We start from the raw sequence: 11,640 nt of genomic DNA on the forward strand, positions 1-11,640 counted from the left end.
GCTCGTTGGTATTTATTGAATGAGTTGAAAACTCAGGTTCATGCAAAAACCTGTACACAATGCTAATGGAAGCTTAACCACAACTGGCAAAACTTGGAACAACCACTACATCCTTCAATAGATAAGTGGACAAAATAAACTGTGAAACATCTAAACAACAGGGTACAATTCAACACTTAAAAGAAATGATTTACTGAGTCATGAAAAGATGTGGCAGACATTTAAATGCATATTTCTAAGTGAAAGAAGCCAGACTGAAAACTGTAGCTGTATAATTCCAGCTTTAAAGACATTCTGGAAAAGGTAAAACTATGGAGACACAAAAAGGTCAGTGATCATCAGACATTCAGGGACAGGGATGGGTGAATGGGGGGAGCACAGAGGATTCCAGGATAGTGCAGATACTCTATATCATTCTCTCATAGTGGATATGTTTGCCACATGTGCAAACACACAGAACATACAACACCAAGTGTGAACCCTAATACAATCTAGTAGCTAAATGTGATAATGATATATCAATTCATATTCATCAATTATAGCATATAACAAATGAGCCATTCTGATGCAGTGGGAAATGCTGATAACAGGAGAGGCTGGGTTGAAGGCAGAAATTATGCAAGAACCCTCAGTGCTTCTTGCTCAGTTTTACTATGAACCTAAAACTGCTCTAAAACAATAAAGCCTATTTTTAAAAAATCAGGATGACATTAAAGAATAATTTTCAAAAGAGGCAAGTCATGAGTTATTGATAGAGATCTAAAATGAACACGTGTCAAATATTTTAGTTAGATTATTAGTTGGCAAAGGAGCTGGATGAAAATGTCTTAAGTTCAAAGTAGACTCCAAAGACCAAATATGTAATAAGGCCATCAAGAGTGCTGAGATGAATTTACTTAATCAAGACTAACCTGACTTCTCCCACAGTGGGTTAGGGATGTACAAATAGTCTCCACTGGGCAGAAGTTATCTGCATGGATACAGAAAATAATTATATGTATCACTATTCACTTCTACCTAGTTACCTTCTAATTCTACAATGTCATATAATGTCTTGAAGACAATGAAATGCACAAAATATACAGGATCAGCTAATTCAGAGGGTATATACTAATCAACATATAATTTCTATACTGAAGGAATCTAGTAATCTTTTGATCCATTTTAAAGTCATTTACAATTTTTTCTTACACTTCAAAATGGGTGGAAAAGGGCCAAAGGAAAAACATAGCCAGCAGAAATGGCAGTGAGGTGACAGCCTTAAGAGACCACAGGAGTGGAACTGAAACATGAAGCTCCAGGACGAGGGCTTGTCTTTTATCACAGGGTCTTAAATACCATGCTGATGATTTTGTTCTTCCTATCATGTTAATGGAAAGTTGCTGGAGGTTTCTGAAAGAAGATGTGATATGATTAATGCAGTGCTTTAGGGATATTAACCCAAAGCAATCTGCAGGATGGATGAAATGCAGAAATGATTGCAAAGACCAGGTGGAAGCTGGGAAAATAATCCAGGATTAAGGTAAAATTTGAAGTTTTATTATCCAGAGATTTCCTCTCTAAGAATTTCTTTGGAGACAGGTCTTATTCCAAATCCATCTTATTCTACAAAACTCACAAAAGTCAGTATGCTTTATCTCTTGTGGCCTTGCTCCACAGTAATATGTTGAAAATAGAGACCGATTTTTCTTTCCAGACAGGGTGGATAGTTATCTGGAGTGAAAAGTTTCATTTTCCAGCATTTTTCATTGAAACTATCACCTGATAATTACATTGAATAGAAAGTAACCATTAATCACATCTTTAATATATCAATTCATCACTGTCTACCTTGTGTGAAGCCAAAGAATTAAAATTAATCAGTCAAACTGAACCCCATCACCACCAAATGCCTGAGGAAGGGTGGGGACAAGAAGGAGACCCTTTAAACTGGCAAAAATACATTTGCTTCTGCTGGCAAGAGGATCAAGACCTAAAAGGTAGCACTGCTTTCTGTCCTCATAGAAGGTGACTTTAATCTCCTCCTTCGCCCACTTTGAGTCACCTCAAGTGTCCTTAGAGACGTAAAGCTCTTAGATGCTGTATGATGCACCAGAGAAGGGGAGTGCTAAGCTGTCTTTAATCTCTCATCATCGAAAGAATGTTGATAATGAAAGACTTTCAGAAAATAAACACATTTCATAAAATGAGACTGCAGCCTGCACCTCTGTTGTCCCTATTTCCCGACTGCAAGGTCCACTTCATAGCATGGTCATTTATAGGTTTCCCTTGCCAAGGCTGCAGGTAAAGGGCATTCCTGTGGTGATTAGATATAGAGTCTGGCTCTAAGGAGCCCTGGATGAATAAAGCACATGGAGAAATATTCATTTGTTTCTTATCATATTCTGCTTTCCTTGGTCTGTTGCCATGAAAAGAAGCCTGTCTTATCTCCCCACATAGGTAATAAACTCTTTCAAGAAAGCACCAGGTCTTCTACTTATTTTGTTAAGTCACTTTCCAAATACAGCAGCTGCTCCATGGCTGCCTGACAAATAATTTGGTGTTTGGTTGGTTATAGAGTATAGAAAGTTTGGGGGTGGGGGAACAGAATTGTCTTAAAGACTAAAAATGTCAAAGCACTTATATCCAAACTCCTAATTGAGCTTATAAGTCTTTATTACATTTCACATAGGGTGGAGAGATTTGGCATTTTTGAGAAATACACATTAAAACTTTAAGTGATTACAATTATAGCACATTATTTTCCCCTATAAAATACAGGAAATTAAAAATTGATGAGAGTCAAGGCTCTGGCAAACCAAAAACAATCAAGCCACTGAGCTGTGGGTGCCAAGCAGTTAATTCCACTCCCTCACTGGTAAGGGCTCCCACCTCCAGCCCAACTCTGCATATGTCAAGTTAATGCTCCTTCAAAATTGCAAAGAACTGCATACAAGACACCTGTGGACTTGGTCATTAATCAAAACAATAGCATTAAATCCACCAAATTCTAAAATAACCAGAGTCTCATCTCTAAGATAGCTTCTAGTATAAGACAAGATAAATGATGGGTGCTCAATACATTTTGGATGAATAAACCAATTTGTAGATTACAATGTCTTCCATGCAGGGTGGCCACATTTGAGAGAAATGAAGAGAAGATGGCAAAGGTCAGGAAAAGAAGAGGTTGTGATGCTTATAGTAGATACAGCTTTAATTTTTACATAAATCAAAGGAGTGATTTACATTCTGAGTTCAATGCAGAAGCTCAAATACAAGACTTTTTCTGTTTTCACTTTCTGCAAAATAAAAATAATATATAGGAAGGTATCAATATGTGTCAGCCTGGGAGCAGGTCATGTGAGATAAGGAAAATTTGTGCTGTTAAGAAAAAAATGACCCAAAGTTCATTGGAGGTATCAGTCAAATCTGACTGAGGAAGCATCCAGATCATTGTCTTAGTTTCTAACTGATCAATATGTGAATTGTTTTGTAATCGATGTCATCATTTGCACCAAGAATTTAAGTTCTTTTTGTAAGTTTAGATGGAGATGACTATTTGAACAAGCCAGTGCCATGATCTCCTATTTGAAAAAAAAGAGTGAAAGAACTTGGTTTTCCTAAGAGGAAATAGACATAGATGCTTCTAAGCTAGAATGTAATGAAGTAAAAAGAAATGGACCATAAAAGTGTGGAATGCTCAATGTAACAATAAAAATGAGCTACGTATGTAAATAAAGACATGGTAATGGAAATAAAACTAATGCTTTAATTTGAATACTACACAGCTTGCAAAGAGCTGTCACATATGGTATCTCATTTGATTTTCAGAAGTTATTACAAGATGTATTAGCACATTATACATATATTTTTCAGCATCATAACCAACTATGTTTGTATAAGATACTGTTTAGCATAGTTCTTATCTACAATATTCAAAATGGCCACTGCTTTCTTTAATTTGTGCTTTCTACCATGTAAACCTTTTGTTAGTCCTGTAAGTCAATTCCTCTTAGAACCCGTAGAAAAATTTATAGGCTCTGGTTATCAATCGAATTGCAACACTCACTATTCATAGATTAAAGTCCATGTCCCTAATATCATAGTATGTAACTTCATTTGGAATTAGAGTTTTTACTGTTGTAATTAGTTGAGTTCTTTGAAATGAACCACAGTCCAATATGAGGGGTGTCCTTATTTAAAAAAAAAAAAAGGAGGGGAGATATTTGGGCACAGAAAAATGCACACATGAAGAACATGAATGGGAAATTAAGGCAGAAATCAAAGATTGCCAGCAAACCACTAAAAGCTAGGTGAGAAGCATTCAACAGGTCCTTTTTTATAGCTCTAAGAAGAAAAAAAACCTGCTGACTACGTTTATTGAACTTCTAGGACCCTAATAAGCCTCTAGGACCCTAATAAAATTAACTTTTAAGCCACCTAAATTGTGGTACTTGTTACAAAAACTAGAAAATTAGTCCAGTTGCTATCATGCCTGTGACTATAAAAATAGAAATATGTCTAAGAGCATGAGAACTCTGGTCCTTAAGAAAGTACAAGAAAAAGTGTCCCTCCTACATCATCATCCCACAACAAGAGCTCCATTTTTGGATGACTCTTACCCCAGTATTACTATTTATTCTTTGAAAACCCACAAACTCAATAGTCCCTGCACATGTGATATTGACCACCCTTCCTCTGCTCCCAATCCATCTATCTGGCAGAGGCCTCTTCTCAATGTCTTCTGCATAAAGGCCTGCTGGCTTAGAGAATCAGTAAGAAAAAAGGAAGTTGGTTTTATCTATTACTAAGTATGCATTCTAGGACAAATTCCTTAAGCAATCTATGAAATAAAGATCTTGAAATCTATCTTGCAAAGTTGCTTTCAGGTATAAATAAAGTAATTCCCATTACTGTTTCCAGATATTTTTCCTAATTCAGTGTTGAAAGATGCTGCACAAATGAGGGAGAAATGTCAACATCCACCTTTCTGCAGTCCCCCGGGTTTCATACCTAGGTCACGATTCTTTCTTTCTCTTTTCTCTTAATAAAATTCCATGCCTTGTGTTTTCATAACATTCACTTGCCTGTTTTCCCTCCAAATTTTTATGCTCTTTTCAGTGGGCCAGACTCATTAGCTTTGTCTGCCTGACTTCCTCTTCTCTTTTCCTGGGGGGAAAATCATGTTTTTCCATCCTTGGGTGGCTCAGGAATTTCTACATAAAATGACATTGAGGCAGTGATTTTGTTGGCAAGGGACATATCTGAACTTGCATTTTTTTTCAGTCGGGTGCTGGAGTATTGGTTTATTTGGGGTGGATTGGCATACATGCATGATACTGATGCCCCATGTGCTGGTTTTTCTTGTTTCTCATTCTGGATCTTTCTCTACCCTTCTCTGTGCCCCGTGAGGGTGAGCTCCATGGCCTTTTACTGAAACTGTCTGACTCAGTCAGTCTCTAGGCTCCTTACATGCCAGCTAGTGATTTAGACAGTGGCTTTGTGCATCTAAGACTATAGCTCTCTTCTAACATCACCTCTAATTACTTCTCACCAAATTCCAGTAACCATTCTCTTCCCTGCATTTCTAGACCAGGGATATTAAAATACACAAAATACTCATCCTTTAGTACCTCCCTCCCTTGAAAAACTGGTAAACTTCTCCATGTGTGCCTGTCCCGGCAAATTTCATTGTCCTTTACTCTTCCCACACCTCTGTAAACAGTCCTTTGCAGTAAAATTCCCTTCATTTAAGCCTACCAAGTGTGCCATGTCTTCATTATCAGAATTTTGGATTCTACCCTTCACCACAACTACTACACAGATGGTGTTGCCATCTCTCCCCTCTGATAACATTACACTAGGGGTAGCCTATAGTTGATAAAAAAAAAAAAAAAAAAAAAGTCTACTTGCTGTCAGTTCTTCTATTTATTCAACACTTTTAGTACACTTTGAATACCATAATTACCAGCTCCTCTGTTACTATGGTATCATGCATCTCTGATATTCCTGAACTTTTATTTCCCTTTTTCCTGCCTCTCTCTTTGAGCCTATCATCTGGAGGTTTTGCTGCAAAGTGAGAGGAACAGGAAAGACAGTCAGCCAGATGAATAGGCTTAGAATCAGATGTTCAGCTACTATAAGTGCATGTATGGATGTCATGGCTCCAAGCAAAGCACTAATCTTCCATCACTCTCAGAAGGATAAGACCTACAAATTTCTGGTTAAGACCAAATAAAATAAGCAAAGGAAATGGCACACAGAGTGAATTAATAGTTGTCAGCTCTTTTCTTCAACTTAAAAACCTGGAGTTCCTTTTTCAAATATGTATTAATTGATACAAGACATAATCTTTTCCTAAGTTAATGTGCCAAGAGAAACTATTTTCCTGTAAGACATCCTTTCACCTATATTGTAGGTGAAAGGATTAGAAATTTCCTAATTGTGGTGATATTCTCTCTCTAAAGTCAAAGCACAGGCATATCATTTTCACATGACCATCATCCATAGCTCATTCTCATGGGTCATATTCCAGAAGTTACTTCCCCTTTCCTCTTGGCTTTTCCTTCTATGTAGGCCATAAAAAGTTCCACAGAGGCTGAGCCATACTCGTCTCAACACAGAAGACACCTGGGTGTGATGAATGCCAGCTGGGAATCCTTTCTTGCTATGTTGTTCTTTTTTCTTCTTTCTTCATCTTGTTTTCTCTTGTAAATTGCATTCCAATAATTCTCACTGGTAAAACCCCCACTTTCCATTTTCAACATATTCAAATTTCCCTTTCCCTTCCATCATGTCACACAAGCTTTGACAACTCTACACCTAACATTTTCAGGATAATTTTTTTTTTTTCCTTTTTATCCTCAGACCTCTCCTTCTGTTACTGTCCTTTATATGGCATTTGATGAGTGATAGCTAGGTTCAGTCTGTGGATCCTTTCGGTCTCTTTGTTTTTAACCTGTTACCTTCCATTGTTCTTCTTAAAAGCAGGCCTGACTGTAAACAGTTGACCTCAGTGTACCCTGACCAATGGATTCAGGAAAATCCTGCACCTCCCAGGCTTCTGTTCTCCTAGTGAAGCTCTTGGAGGGGCTGTCACTGTCTTCCTGCAGAGGTGTATTCACTCACAAAACACTTTCTGCACTCCTGTGACACCCGTCCTGTTTCCATGTTTTACTTCAAAACGGTGCTAAGTTTCAATTTTGTGGTGGTTGTTGCTGGGGACTTCTTCGTATGTAGAGACTACCTTTTTATTTTTTGAGAATTGTTTAAAGTAAATGTGGCAAGTGCTTAAGAAATGAGGATGTGGGATATTTGTCAGATGACATTATGGTTTAAATCCATGTAAAACAATGTAAACCAGCCTCCTTTCTTCTCCCCAAATGCCCAAGGCAGATAGGACTTCAAACAGACCTGTCCATTAAATCAACCAAGCAGATAACCATCAGATTGGCAACTTGCTTCTCTTTGGGAGAGCAGTGGCTGAGGTAGTAGGGGTTGCTCAGCCTACTCGTTGGGGAAGCATTGCCTTACCCTTTCCTGTTTCCTTCCATAGAGGATTGATGGGAACTTTGGGAAGGAAAGCCTAATAGTTTTCTAACTGAGGCTGCTGGATATGAGCATCTTTGTTCTAATACTTGCAGTCTGAATCGATCTAATCAAGCCACTGGGGTAATATAAAATGGCAAAATGGTCAGACCCTTTTAATAGACACCACTGTCTTTTTCCCCAAAATGGCCCTTACCATTCGTTTTCTTCTCTATTCATGTGTTCAAAAAGTTTTTGGTCCACTTGGAATAAAAATGTCATACTTCCTTTAGCTGTTCACCTCTTCTATCATTTCTCGACATCAGTCATGATTTCCTTTCACTGCTACATAATTAAATGTAATAATTATTCTTTGATGTCATTATCCCTTGGGAGACTGAGGAATTCCCAGAAAAAGATCATGTATTTTTAGCTACTTTGCTTTCAGTAACATACCCTTTGCAGGAGACTTCAGAAACAAATTCTGCAATTACTTTTTAGTTCCTGTTATGACCTCTCATCCACTTTCTCATCACTGTTGACACTGTCAGTCAGTCCAGTCAAGAATGATTCATTGCATTCCTTCCTTATATGAGTCTCTTGCCTTCCTACATGAAGGTCTCTAAGATGACTATAGTTTTCCTACCAGCCCTCAAAACTGAACTCAGGAAGTAGGTTATCAGGCCCAAGAACAATGTGCCTTTTTAAGAGATTGGTCATGCTCCTGGTTTCCTGAGCTCAGAAGCTGACTTTTGATTATTTCAGCCTTTCCCTTTGATAGCTTTCAACCATGTTCTTTTCCTTTCCCTGAACATTTCTTGTTTCTCAAACTGACCCATAAAGAGCTCTTTGACTAACCATAAATGTTCTTTCAGGATAATCTTTCTAGTTCCTCTCTCTAGTTATTTAGATCAATTAGTATCATCTGTATTTTTCTTCTACAGTCTAAGATCCCTATGTAACATGACTATTTAACCTTGACCTGACTTTTATTTTATTCCATCCTTAATTCATAAAACACAAATTCACTCATTCTTTGAATTTTATACTTTTCACTTGTATTTTTGGCTTGTCTTCAAATTGTCCAGAATGGTACAGTAGAAGGAACACAGGCCTTGGAGCTAAGCAAAAGTGATGATACTCTCACTTAACCACTAAATTTCAGTTTCTTCTCACGCAAGAGAGAGAACACCCTCCACATGAACTAGCTTTGAGGACTATTCCACTTCTAAAAGTTATCACAGTGCCTGGCACATTGTGGCATCTTAACAACTGTGAGTTTTCTTCCCCCATCCCTTTCATTGCCCTTAACTGTCTGAACATATTTATCATTTGTTTATCCATTTCTCTGAAAGTTCACAAAATAGCTCCAATGTGCACATGTCAGCAGAGCCAGACATATTGAAATACCTATAGAGATATGCCTCTTCTGATCATGTTTTTTATATATTTCCAAACCTTTCATTTTCTAACAAAAATTTATATTCATTCCACTACCAACTGATATTTTAAGAAATTAATTTTAGTTATTGCTACAAAATGATAGGATTTTTGTATTGTATTTCTCAGTCTGTTTTCTTCCCTAGGAACAAATTACATCATTTTGACTAGCCCAATTCATATTTGATGAGTTTGTTCCAGTTTACATATTCATCGAAATAAGCACCTTAAATTCCATATGATTAAATTAATTCAAAGTATTGAACTAGGAGTCACAATTTGGTTTCTTTCAAATCTATTATTATTTTAAGTTTGAATTATTCACAAAGAATGTTTCTTTTGGCAATGACAAAGGTTCCCTACCTTTTAATGATGTTTATTCCCTTTTTTGTGTGTATATACATGTGACTGTGTGGGAGAAAGATGTGGATGGTAATTGTCATCAATTAATAAGTAAATATGTATATATATAAAATATCTATACTATGTTTATTTCTATCTATCTATATCATTCATATACTATCCTGTTAAACATTTTTTAAACAAATTGAGTGATAGAAAACTTACTACCTACCAAATTAATTCAATTCATTGTTAAAGACATTAATTGATACAAAATTTTCTACCAAAATGTAACCTACTAACTTCGGATTCCCCTCATTCATCCTAGCTGTGTCTGTCCTCTAACTTCAGTAGAGATATCAAAATGGAATATCAAAATATCAAAGTGAAATATCAAAGTGGAAAATCAGACTGTGGTCACAGGTAGGACTGAGATTACACTTTGATCCAAACTCTTATCTGAGCACTATTCAGCTAGGAGTCACTTTTACTTAGGGACACAAATATTATCCCATAGAGGAATCCTCATGAAAAGTGTCAAAAGTTTAGAGTAGAATGGGACAAATTAAATTCCTCCCGCTCATGATGGCCTTTCATAAAATCCATCTCTCTCATCCTGGGAGTCTTTTCCATCCAGGTTAAATTGCTCACATGTTCCTCTTCATGTTTCCAAGTTTCCTCATCATTCTCCCTTCCTCGGGCACACTGCCCACGTTCTTACCTACAGAGTCCAATGTTGTATTCTTCTGAGATATATTTGAACATCTAGTTGGATGACTTGTAAGTATCTTGGTTGGATTTCAGAGTCCCACATTAATACCCAAGTTGGGAATCTTTCTTTCCTATTTGACTTTGAGAGGAATATACTCAGGCCGCCACCCAGGTTTCTAACTTCGCATCCACTTTTCTGCCTTTTAGTATGTGATAAAATATTTCAGCATTTTAGCAGTCTCTGGTGACAAGCCTAGTCTCTTAAAAATACTTTGTATTTTTTTCACAGATCTATTTTGGAAACACGGTACCTGGCCATGGTGAAGTCAGAAAGTAGGAGAAGGGGTTGGTGAGAGTAAAGAAGAGGAATCAAATCTTCCATCCTCAGATTCTTTGACAAAAGTTGAAATTTGTTTTCCTATATTAGTCTTCTATAGTTCAAATATATCATTCTCCCTCCTGCTTCCTGATAGATGATCGATTGATATATAGGTGATAAATGGATGATAGATAAATCATTGGTAGATAGATAATTCAGAGTAGATAAATGATAATTGATAAAAAATTGATGGATGGATAAGTGTGTGTGTGTGTGTGTGTGTGTGTGTGTGTGAGAGAGAGAGAGAGAGAGAGAGAGAGAGAGAGAGAGAGAGTTTTCTGATTTTATTTTCTTTTGCTCTTTTCTTCTTTTGCTACATATTACATGTTTGTTTGTTTTTCTCCCATGTAGCAACTTTGCTATTTTCCCCACTTCTTTATCTTGCCACTCACTTTCTCTTTCCCATTACATAGCTTAAAAATGTCCAACACATTTAGGTGGGAGCAGTAATGCACAGTACAATGCAAAATATATTTTCCCAGGGGACAATAATAACTTGATGGGGCTTCATTGTAGGGCCAGGTTAGAGAAGATGTGAGGCAATTTGAGTTCCTGCAAATATCGGTCTGTCAGGTCCCTGCTGTTGTCTTAAAAATAGCTCCCACATATCAGGACATATTTTAAAGCTAAGTTAAAAGCACATTTGCTTGTTCAGAGCATCTCTGATGGGGCTAAAAATGCTGAGGCTGTGGAAAGCAAAGTTGGGAGTGTTTATTTGTAACTTGCACTTACTCCAGATTTCCCTTGGGGAATGACTTAGCAACAATTTAAGCCCAAATGTAGAGCAAATAGAAAAATGGGCACTTTCCCCACTTCTTGCAAGATTTGTCTCTTACCACCTACTTATGGATAAAATGTGAAAAAGAAGGTGAATTAGTAACCAAAATTTTCACTTTCATCTTCAGTAGTTCTAAGAGACTTTCTCAACAGTGTGAAAAGTCAGCACATCTGAAGCAGGCCTCTGTCTCTAAATTGCTCTCTCTAGATTCAAGTACTCTTCATATCCAATCGTATTAATGTGTAGGATGAGAGAAAGCAGTTGGGTGTAGCACTTTAAAAAAAAGCAACTTAATTATGGTTGTTTGTTTGCTTAGGGTTTTAAAAACCATAGAACTCACTATCTGATTTTTATGTTAAATGCACATAAATTCTATTTATGCATCAAATGATGATAAATATTATAACTTCGTTTTGGCCTGCTACAAAAAGAAGAAATACGCTGTGATGGGGAAAGACTCAAGGATTCAAAGACAAATACCATA

Source organism: Sciurus vulgaris (genome assembly GCF_902686455.1).
Source record: "Sciurus vulgaris genome assembly, chromosome: 3".
Classification (NCBI taxonomy): Eukaryota; Metazoa; Chordata; class Mammalia; order Rodentia; family Sciuridae; genus Sciurus; species Sciurus vulgaris.